Raw genomic sequence first — 11709 nt, 5'->3', positions numbered from 1 at the left:
GGGTGAAAAAGGTCCGGTCACAATGTGACGACAGGAAGTGCAAATGAGAAGAGGGAGGAAGTGAGGCTGAGTCCGCCCTCTTTAGCCACAGAGTTTCAAATCTTCCCCACAGCCTTTTTAAAACCTTCTTGCCACAGCCTAACCTAAAGTGGCTGCAGTGACACAAAGGAAAACCAAAGATCAGGTTGGTTCCAACACAGAACCTTGTTCTGGGGTGATGTCACTCATGATTTTTGTCTGGAAAAAGGGACTGTCTCAGACAATGATGGGGACTCAGAATTATATGTGGCTCTGCTCTGGAACAAGAGGCCTAGCCCTGCCATCTGTGTCTTCCATCCAGGTGGCCTGAGACTCAATGGGGCCAAAGGACCAATGCTTTCTAAAGCTTCCTTTTTGAAGGCATTCTGTTCTCTCCAAACCCTCTCTTTAGCTGGCTGTGGAGCAGTGTCTGGGTTCCTCCTGGATCGGACAAATCTTCTTTACCTCACAAACCAGAGTATCCTTAATTGGGAGATTGGCCAGAGGCAGGCCTCAAGGCTTGAGCCAGGATGAATGATGATGAATGGGATGAATGATGTAGTCAGTAGTGGGAGCCCCAGATTTTGAGCCCATAGGTTTGCTTTGAATCCCTGTTCAGTCTCCACTGGCTGTTTGATCTACAGAATGACACTAGCTCTCAGTCTCAACTTATTAATAGTAACGTCTAACAAAAAGCCGCTACTCGCTGTTCCTCTTCTATTCCCCTTTGTAGGTGAAAAAGCAGAGGCTAAGAAAGATTAGAGAATTTACACAATTATACAACCAAGTAGTGGCAGTTTGGATTCAAATTCAAAGTCATCAAGAATGTTGTTTGGGAAAAGAATATGATCAGTAGATTTTTTTTTTCCCAAGTTATTTTTAGTTTTTACTTTTGCTGCAACTGCTGGAGTTTTCTTAGGTTAAGACGGTCAAGGGGTAGGTAACAATCTAAATGTTGAACCTGACACTAGCTTTGAACTTAACACCCGTCACTGAACCTCAGCTTTTTCCTCTGATAAATGGAGAGATGGATGGCTCTCTCTTCCCAGCACTGGACAGAGAAACCTACACACTGAGGAAGCTATCTCTCTACCTTTTCCTTTGTCTAAGATGGCTAGACTCTGGAGAAGCCCATGACCAGAGCTGCCTCCTGCAAGAAACTGAGTTATAGAGAGGGAAGGGCTTTTTTTTTTTCCCTGCAGCATTTGTCAATCCCAGATTTCCCAACTTGTTTGACTTTAGAGCAATGTGTGTGTGTGTGTGTGTATGCATGCACAGGGACAGGTATACTAGTGTGCGATCTTTCTGAAGAAGCAACTTTTAAGCATGAGTCAGGATGTTGCTGTTACAAGCTCCCATATCTAGGGTGTCAGTCACGGCTTCTGTGCTGGGGCTGTGGCAATGCTGGGTCATTACTGGGGAGCTGTGGTGAGTCTCCTCACTTGATTCACATGTTCTTAGGTTCCTCACCCATTCTGTTGTTTTCATTTGGTAACTCTCAGTTCCACAGGTTCACAGCTCTGCATATGTGTGTCCCCAACTCTCATTTGACCTCCATGTGCATCTGCACAGGTGTCTGTTAGAGTATAGTATCTGAATTCAATTCATATTCAAGTCTGTCCATGTCCACCACCCCAGAGGAATGCAGACTAGCCCACTTCCACTTAGCTATGAGTCAGAGTCCCTTTTAAGCTTCTGCCTCTCCCACGCCACCACCCATCACCAACCACTAAGTCCTATGAAGTGTACTTTTGCCTAAACACTGCTCCAATCAGCTCACTTCTTCCCAGTCCAGCAGTCATTACATTGATCTTCATCCCTCACCTGCCTTCACAAGACCCTCTCTCCTGAAGCACCCCCCTACCACACACACACACACACACACACACACACACACACACACACACACACGCACACACACCCAGAAACCCCAATAGTGTAGGCTTGGATGTGCCTCCTCCCTCTGCTCCAGCTTTAGCTCTCAGTTGGCCACTCCTTTCTCATCCATCCCTTCTCTCTGCCACCACACACACACATAGTGATATGATAGGACACCAGTTTTTTTCAAGTTGCTTGGATGACTCAGCTTATTCTCTCTCACTTGCTCTCACTCTCTTGCTCTCTTTCTCTCCCCTACCCTCTCAACATTGACTCATTCCCATTCATCCCCCATTTCCCAGGACCTTCTGGAAGCTCCCCTAGACAAGACGAGACACTCCTGCATGTTCATACTGCCTGCTCCCGTTGTCCTTCCTTGTAAAATGAGGGCAGGTACAGCAGGCTAAGCCACTACTTACATCACTGGCACCTCATTTCAGAGTTCCAGCTGGAGTGCAAGCTGGAGTCCAAGCTGTTCTGCTTCCAGTTCAACTCCCTAGCACTGGGAAGGCAGCAGAAGATGGACCAAGCCGTTGCCACCCACATGGGAGACCAGGATAGATTTCATGGTTCCTAACTCAGGCCTGACCAAATCTGGCAGTTGTAGCCATTTGGGGGTGAACCAGCAGATAAAAGAGCACTTTCTGGGTCCAGCACAGTAGACTAGTGGCTAAATTCCTCACTTTGCACATACTTGGATCCCATGTGGGCACCAGTTCATATCCTGGTGCCCACTCCCGTCCAGCTCCCTGCTTGTAGCCTGGGAAAGCAGTAAAGGATGGTCCAATGCCGTGGGACCCTGAACCCACATGGGAGACTCAGAAGAAGCTCCAGACTCCTCATTTCGGACCAGCTCAGCTCTGGCTGCTGTGGCCACTTGGGGAGTGAGTCAACAGATGAAAGCTCTTCCTCTCTGTGTATTTCCTTCTCTTTCTTATTGGACTTTCCAGTAAAAATAAGTACATCTTAAAAAAGAGCACTTTCTTTCTTTCTCTCTTTGGCACTCTGCCATTCAAGTAAATAAATACATAAATGAATTCTTTAAAATGTCAACTTTCCAAATAAGCAATCTAACAGTGTACAGAACAGCAAGTACAAGCTAATTCCAAATTATCAGGATGCAAGAAAAAATAAGGAAGATCATAGCAGAAGTAAATAAAATTACAACTAAAAATAACATGAACAATTAACAAAATGAAAGCTGGTTCTTTTCAAAGATAAATAGTAGACAAAACTTTAGCCAGACTAACAGATTAAAAAAAAAAAAACTAAAAAGAGAAACATTGGAGATGGAAAAAGAGATATTACTACTAATAAAATAAATATAAAACACCTGCTGGAGTGGATGTGGAGAGAAAGGTTCCATCCTTCACCACTGATGGGAATGTAAGCTGGTATAGCCACTGTGTAAGTCTGTACGGAGAGTGCTAAGACAACTGAAAATTGACCTGCCGTATAACCCAGCTACCCCACTTCTGGGAATATATCCAAAGGAGATGGAATCTCCATAGGAGAAAGTGACCTGTACTCATATATTGCAGTAGCATAATCTACAATAGCAAAGACATGGAAATAACCCAGATGTCCATCAAAAGAGGATTGGATAAAGGAGTGGTCTATCTAACCCATGGAATACGACTCAGCTATTAAAAACAATGAAATTCTACCATTTGCAACAAAATGGTCCCATGCTCAGTTACATGAGCCAATCCCCAAAAGACAAACGGCATATGTTCTTTCTGGGATATGGTTATGTATTACATATTATATATTATATAATATGTTAATATAACATATTACTATATCATATTAATGTTTATGTATTTATTATGTATATATACATATACTTTATATATGTGTGTGTAAAGTATATGTATAAAGTATATATATAAGTATACATACATACATATATATACTTATGTTCTCATAGATTAACTGTATCATGGAGACCAGCATACCAGGAAATGAAGATGCATCTCTACTCTGGAATAAAGTGAGGATCCCCAGTGAAGCATTAAATATACCCTGGCAACATGATACTAGATTTTCTACCATTGTTTATACCTATAATTAAATAATGCACTTAAATAGCAGAATGTTAAACTTATAACTATTACTAAAGGATTCTATTACTGTAATAATAATGGAAAGTAATATGAAGGGAAAATTGAAAGAGATTAAGGGAAGGGAAAGAGGGAACATTTGTATACCTACAAAACTGTATCATAGAAAATAATAAAAATACTTTCTGAAATTACCATATTACCAAAGAAATATAAAACATCAAGAATATCACAAATGTTATTAAGTGGGATTCACTCCAGGTGTGCAAAGATGGCTCAACATTCATAAATATGGGTATGGTGTAGTGGTAAAGTCTACTTGGAATTCCTACATCCCCAGTAGCAGTGGTCAGTTTCAGTTCTCGATTCTCTGTTTCTGATCTATGAGTTTGCATTAGCAGGGAACTAGTGGTTTAAGCGATGAAGCCCTGCCTCCCAGGTGAGAAACTTTGATTGTATTCTGGGCTCTTAGTTTTGGTCTGATGTAGCCATGACAATTGTGGGTATTTGGGGATTGATTCTGTGTGTGTGTGTGTGTTTGTGTGTGTATCTTTCAAATGAAAATAAAATATGCATAAAGCATTTGCAAATCAATAAATGCAATCAATCACACCAATAGCCTGAAGAACAAAAACTATAAGCTCTCTCAAATATATAGAAAAAAACATTTGATATATAAAATGTATTATCCTTCATGAAAAAAAACTCTCAACTAATGTGTTATATACAGAGCATGATTCAAAACAATAAAACCCGTATTTTACGAACCAATATTTAATACCTTATTGAGGAGGGGAAAGCTAAAAACATTTCCCTCAAATTTAGAAAAACCCAGAGAAGTCCACTTTCAACATTCTCATTAATACAGTAACAGATGTATTAGCAAGATTATTTTAAAGAAGAGAGAAAAACAAAAAAACACCCTAACTGCAAAGTAATGAGTCAAAATATTCATGCTTGCAGATAATAAAATTTTATATGTGGGAAAACCTAAAACATTTCAACAAAAAACTTCCAGAACTGGTAATCCAATTCAGAATTGCAGAATACAAACTTCATGTAAAGACATCATTTTTATACATCAATACTAATCTCACTGAAAGGAAAATCAGGAAAGAAATATCATCTACCACAGTGACAAAACGTAAACTCTTTAGAAGTAAGTTTAGTGCAACAAAGGAAAAGTCTCTGTAATTAAAATTATGGAGCACTGACCCAAGAAATAGTACACAAAACGGGAGAAAAAATTTCATATTCATGGATTGGAAAAATAGAATTATTAAAATGTACTACTACTCAGACCTGGCGCCATGGCTTAGCGGCTAAAGTCCTTGCCTTGAATGTGCCGGATTCCATATGGATGCCGGTTCTAATCCTGGCAGCTCTACTTCCCATTCAGCTCTCTACTTGTAGCCTGGGAAAGCAGTCGAGGATGAACCAAAGCCTCAGGACCCTACATCCATGTGGGAGACCAGGAAGAGGCTCTGGGCTCCTGGCTTTGGATCAGCGCAGCAACAGCCATTGTGGTCACTTGGGGAGTGAAACAGCAGACGGAAGATATTCCTCTCTGTCTCTCCTCCTCTCTGTATATCTGACTTTGCAATAAAAATAAGTCTTTAAAAAATGTACTACTACTCGAAACAATCTATAGATTCAGTACAATCCCTATCAAAATACCAAAAACATCCTTTATGAAAGTAGAAGAAATGAATGACTCTTAAAAGTCTCATGGAGTCACAAAAGAATCCAAAAGACATGCTGAGCAAAAATTAATTAAGTTGAAGACATCATAATATTTGACTTCAAAACATACTACGACATTATGGTAATTAAAACAGTATGGTACAGACATAAAAACTACAACAGAGATCAGTGTTTTAAAGAACCTAGCAATTAATAAAGGTACACACAGATTTTTGGCAAATATGCCAAGAGCATAGATTGGAGAAAAATTAGCCCTTTTAATAAAGAGTACTGACAAAACTGAATATATGTGTATACATATGTGGGAAATTAAAATCAAATCCTCATCTCTCATCATATAAAAAAATCAACTTAAGATGGATCAAAGATACAAGTAAGACCTGAAGCTATGACACTGCTAAGCATAGGGCAAATGTCTCAGGACACTAACATAAGAAAGGATGTTTTGGATAAGACCCTAAAAGCTCAGAAAACAAAAGAAAAAATACACAGGTGGGATTCTACCCAATTCAGAAGCTTTTGCACAGCAGAGGAAACAATAAACAGAGTGAATGGACATCCATCAGAATGGAAATAAATATTTACAAGTCATTTATATGATAAATGGTTCATATTCAGACTTGAAAAGAAACTCAAAAAAGTCGGCAAAAATAATTCAGTTTAAAAATTGGCAAAACATCTGAAGACATTTCTTAATATAATAAACAAAAATTCTATGCAAATAAATGCTCAATATCACTAATCATCAGGAAAAATACAAGTCAAGACCATAATGAGATTTAACTTCACCTTTTCTGGAACAGCTATTACCAAAAAGACACAAAATTAAAAATGGCTCATGAGGACATGAGAAAGAGGAACTCTTACATCTTGTTGATGGCAAGGAAAATAGCATGAAAATTCCTTTAAAAAATTAAAAGCATGACTGCTATATGATCCAGCAATTCCACTGCCAATTTTTTTCATGTGATTTACATGAAATCATTGTATCAGAAAGATATCAGTTCCATTATGTTTATTGCATCACTGTTAAATAGAAAACACAAGGAATTGAACAAGGTATCTACCATCAAATGAATGGATAAATAAGGTATGATATAAATACACAATGAGATATTATTTTGCCATAAAAACAAATTCTGTCATTTACAATATTATCTGTGGAACTAGAGGACATTATGTTAAGTGAAATAAGTCAGAAACAGAACTATAAATATGCAATTTTCCTCATAGGTATAATATTGGGGGGGGGGGAAGCAGTCCCAATCTGGACACAGATGTGTTTATAAGAGGCTGCACGGAATTTGGGAGACAGAAGGAGTTTGAATCACCAAATTGGAGCTAGAAAAGGAATGCTTCTAGTGTCACAGGGAAAACTGGACTTAGAATAGTTAGAATAACCTATTATGTATTTTATGAGCAAGTAAAAGGAAGGAGCTGTAGACTCCAACTATAAAGTAATATCAAAGAAGAAATAATGTTAGTTATCACAATTTAATCAGCACTTGTTGAGTACATGTCTTGAGATGCTGCACTGTAGCCTACAAATAGTAAAAGCATTACCAGCTAAGTATAAAAATGCATCTTAGAGTTTACCTGAGAAAATACATTCTGAATAGCTGAAATTTTGTATGAACATGACATCATCATTAAGTCTCTAGTTAGGCTTATTTCCCCATCAGTTTTCTGGGTGAGTCTGCTTTTATTACTGAGAAGTAACCAATATTAAACTCAGGAGAATACAGACGGAGCTGCCAAGCTTGTTCCAGCAAGTCCCTCAGGTAAGAAAGGGTGTCAGATCTGAGGACATAGACGCTTGTGGGAATTACATGACTGGAGGCTTGAATTGAGAGATTAAATTTAAGCTAAACATTGGATTTTTCTTATGAACTCTAAGGTTAGGGTTTTGAAGGAGAATATAACAGAGCATCAATTTTTTTTTTTAAATTTCATGATACAGTTATATAAGTTCTGGGATTTCCTTTCCCTCTCCTCAAGTCCACTCTACACCTGCTCCCCCCATGATTTCCCCTTTATTAGTGCAATATGTAGTTCTTCATGAACAGTCTAAGTCCATCACAGAGTATCACTGTTAAAAGCAAATTCTTTTTACCATTTGACTGCTTTTGTGATATTATAGAAATAAGTATGAATGCTTATAATTATTTATATCTTTGATCCATCAATCCATACCACTTCAATATATCTGAAATTTCACAAATCCTTTCATATCAGCAAATGAATTAAAATAATAGTTGCATAGATTGGATATGTATTGTTGAGAGCCCATTTTATTTCTAGTATCTAAATAAAGCATTCATCAAATACCACGGACATTATGTTTTAAACACTTTGGCAGTGTGCATCTTGGATGACGATGCCAGAAGACTACTGCTGATATAAACTTGCCTACTGGCATCCCATTGACTAAACCCCCAAAGCAAGGCAGTGTCATGGTTAGTAGTTGTAGTGTGTAATTTACGAAAGGCAAAACAAAACAAAACAGAAAAGAAACATGCCTAGAAGAGACACATTGAGTTAGAGTCTCTCAGAGCTAAGAGTGTGATGGAATGGAATACAACAGAGTTAGAATCTATTTGGGCATTCACAGAAATACTTTGAGGAAATCATTCAGTGTTATTGAGTCTATGCTGTGGCGGTTGTTTCTACTTCATAGTCAGCTAAGGACAAACTCTGCAGGAGAGTTTTGTAAAGCTGGAAGGTTGATTCAGATATCTGTTATTATTTTCACTTTGCTCCTTAGAAAACACCTAAAGAAATAATAACCCACTTTCCTGTAGCCCTTGAACCTTTTTACCCTAATTAACTATGTAAAGATTGTCAAAATAAAATTTTAAAAAAGAAATAATCATGATTTTTCAATACAGAACCTGATACCCAAAGCAGACAGGAGGCTGCCTCCAAGTCTCTGAGTTATACAAGAAATAAGCAGATAGCACAACCTGTGACTCACTCAGTGATTGTGGGTGCTAGGACCCCAGGCACATGCACAGGGAGCAGCCCCCTTTGTGCTGCAGACTGTTGATTTCCAGGAAAGCTGTGACTTTCTTCTATTAGGTCACATCTCTTCGAACTCAAGTGGGTTGGATAGTGAGAATCCACCAAGACTGAAGGACACTGTAGGTCAAGATGAAATGGCTTTAGTGCCTTCCTACCTGAAATCAAACCAAGCACAGTGGCAGGACTCTCAGCAGGCACACCTACTCTTGGGGATGGCATCAGGGGCTCAAAAACCTCCCTCCTGTCCACCTTGCCTTGACTCTTACAGGCATATTCCTCTATCCATCACCCATGAACTGCAAAGGGTGTACACAAGAATCAGGAGCTTAAACACCATTACATAACATTAGCCTTCTTTTGCCACCAAAAGGACCCTGAATTTTGGTTTTGACAGAGATCTCCTTTTGCAGGCCAGCCTATATCTTTAGCCTCAAAGTTAGCTAATGTGGCCTTGCTACCTGGAAACATTCTTGATCAGCCTGGAGAAGCAATTGGCAAGTGTTGCTTTCAGAGTCAACTTGTAGGTGAGATGTTGGTCAGAGATTAAAGAAGCTCAAACAATAGTGTCGATTCTATGTCTTGACCACTGTGAATAGTCTTACAATTAACATGAGACTGAACATATATGTTGATTATGTTGACTTCATTTCCTCTGAATATGTGCCCAAAGCTGAAACAGTTGGACCATATCACATTCTAATTTATTTATTTATTCATTTATTTATTTATTTTTAAAAGACTCCATATGATTTCTTATAATGACTGAACTAAATAACATTCAATCGATAAAATATAAAAGGTCCTCTTTCTCCACATTCTTATTAGCATTCTGACTAGACTGTGATGATACGATTTTGTGGATAATTACCAATGGTGGGAATTTTTTATATTACTCTTTAAAACATGTTTTATTATATAGTTCCTTAGGCTCTGGAGTTGCCCGTTCCCTTCCCCAAGCTCCCTCCCCTCCCCACTACATTGATTTCCCCTCTAGTTTTACAATGGATGTCCTTCATGAACAATCACAAGCCCATCGTGTTCTTTTGAAGTGTTTCCCAACAATGCAGGCATGGACATCGTCAGGGAGTCCATCCTCTTACTGTTAGGATGTATTCAGTTCTTTCACTGGGAATCCATCTTTGGTCTGTATGCATAGAGACATACAGTGCTTTGTTTTCATATCTGAACATATTAGTCCTGTTACACTTCTAGTATAGATCCCTTAAAATACAGAATCAGTGAGCACAGTCCATATTGGGGTGAGAATTATAAATTTTCATCAACATGAAATTCACAGAGACGCTACAAAAACTAAAATGCATCACAAGAGTGGTGAAAACAGGAATCAGAAGCCTTGTAGGAATAGATGCCAGTGCGTGGCTCTTGTGGTGCTGGAGGAGTTACAATTAACAACTAGAGCTTCATTTGCTTCATATGTAGCAACACAGTGTTGAAATGGACATTTATACTCTCAAGTGTTTACAAGAATTCCATCTCTTATGGATGATCAATAAATAAATCACAAGAACTTATTAGGAGAAATACAAATAACTAGAAAGTGTGAAAAGTAAGATTCGCAGCAAAAATAATTAGATTTGACTCTACAAGACTGCAAATTGAAAGAAGAAAGAGCCATTCCATAAGAATATGAGTTAAACAACCCTTAGCCATATTAGCAATGTAATTTTGATGAAGTTATCCCACATTAGAGCAAACATGTGGTATCTGACCTTTTGGGATTGGCTCATTTCCCTTGGCATAATGGTCTCCAATTTGGCCCATTTGGCTACAAATGATTGTATTTCATTCTTTTTAATAGCTGAGCAGTACTCCATAGAATAGATGAACCATCATTTCTTTATCCAGTCCTCTGTCAAGTTTTTCCAATTGTTGATTGTGCTGCAATGAATACAGGAGTGCAAGTTGCTTTATCATGTATCAGGTCCTTTGGATATATTCCCAGGAGTTATATGGTAGGCGAATTTTCAGTTGCCTGAGTATTCTCCATACTGACTTCCACTATGGCTGCACCAGCTTGCAATCCCTCCAGCAGCTGAGTAGGTTCTCTTTATCCCTGCTTCCACACCTGCAGGTATTGTTGGTAGTTTTCTGTATTTGGGCCATTCTCCTTGGAGTTGAGTGTAACCTCAGTGTTGTTTTTAATTGAATTTCCTTTATTTCTGGGGAGTTTGAGCTTTTTTTTTCATATGTCTGTTAGTCATTTGGATTTGTTCCTTTGAGAAGTGTCTGTTTATTTCCACTGCCCATTTCTTTACTGGTTTGTTTTTTATATTCTGGTCAGCCCCTTCAATATTTTCTCTTGAGAAATGTCTAACCAGATGATTTGCCAACTTTTAGTTGAGTTTTTGGTTTTTGATTTGCTCAGTTTTTTTAGTTCCTCATATTTGTATATTCTAGATGTTAATCACTAGTCAGATGATGACTAGCTTGCAAATATTTTTTGCATCATGTAATCTTTCTCTTTGCTGTATTGATTATATAAAATCTTTTTAATTTCACATGATTTTGTCTATTTTTGCTTTCATAGTCTGTTTTTAAGGCTTATCCAAAGTTACCATTACCTATACCAATGTTTCATTTATGTTTTCTTTAGTAGTTTCATAATTCCAGGTGTTACATTTAGACTTTTAGATTTTTGATTCTCTCTCCTGCCTCTCTCCCATTCAAATAAAAAAATGAATCCTTTAAAATACAATGAAATTAAAGCACAGTATGGTAGCTGTGAGATACAATGTTATCTACAGAGGTTGGTCATCCTAGAAGCTTTGGCCTTTCCAACAAGTCTCCTTATGCTCCTCTCAGCCCAGCCAGGGCTCACCAACTGTGTTTGACTCAATAAGATTATAAATTAAGTCAAAATTACCCCTTTAATTTTTCTAGCAGGGAAATAATGGAAATTATGAGTAAAGAAAAGATCTATTATAAATAGAAAAGGAGTGTTTACGCATTTATGAGTATGGTAGAAGTTTTATTCAAATGAAGTTTTAAATGGAACAACTGTAAA

The sequence above is a fragment of the Ochotona curzoniae genome, unplaced genomic scaffold, assembly GCF_017591425.1.
Source record: "Ochotona curzoniae isolate NIBS_2020 unplaced genomic scaffold, NIBS_Ocur_1.0 scaffold_1037, whole genome shotgun sequence".
Classification (NCBI taxonomy): Eukaryota; Metazoa; Chordata; class Mammalia; order Lagomorpha; family Ochotonidae; genus Ochotona; species Ochotona curzoniae.
This window is presented reverse-complemented; position numbering follows the sequence as displayed.